A 397-nucleotide genomic window follows, 5' to 3' on the forward strand; every position below is an offset into this window, starting at 1 on the left:
GGAGCCCAGAACAGGTTCTCCCATGGTGCGTCCAGGAGGAACCCGTCCTGCCCACACCTTGATTTCGGATTCGGCCTCCAGACCCAGGAGAGGATGAATCTCTGCTATTGGGGCTGCCCCAGGGCACCCACACAAGACCCTTCTGCAGGCGGGCTGTGTCCACCACGCCTACGACGGCTGAAATCCAGTCCTGTTCCATATATATGATGCATAAATCAGGTCAGTTGCCTGCCCGCCTCTTACATTTTGCAAACTGTCCCTGCTGCAGGTGAGTTTGGGCGCAGGTGGGTTTGGGCTGCAGGTGAGTCTGGGCTTTAGGTGGGTTTGGGCTGCAGGTAAGTCTGGGCTTTAGGTGGGTTTGGGCTGCAGGTGGGTTTGGGCTTTAGGTGGGTTTGGG

Source organism: Neomonachus schauinslandi, chromosome X, assembly GCF_002201575.2.
Source record: "Neomonachus schauinslandi chromosome X, ASM220157v2, whole genome shotgun sequence".
Taxonomy (NCBI): domain Eukaryota; kingdom Metazoa; phylum Chordata; class Mammalia; order Carnivora; family Phocidae; genus Neomonachus; species Neomonachus schauinslandi.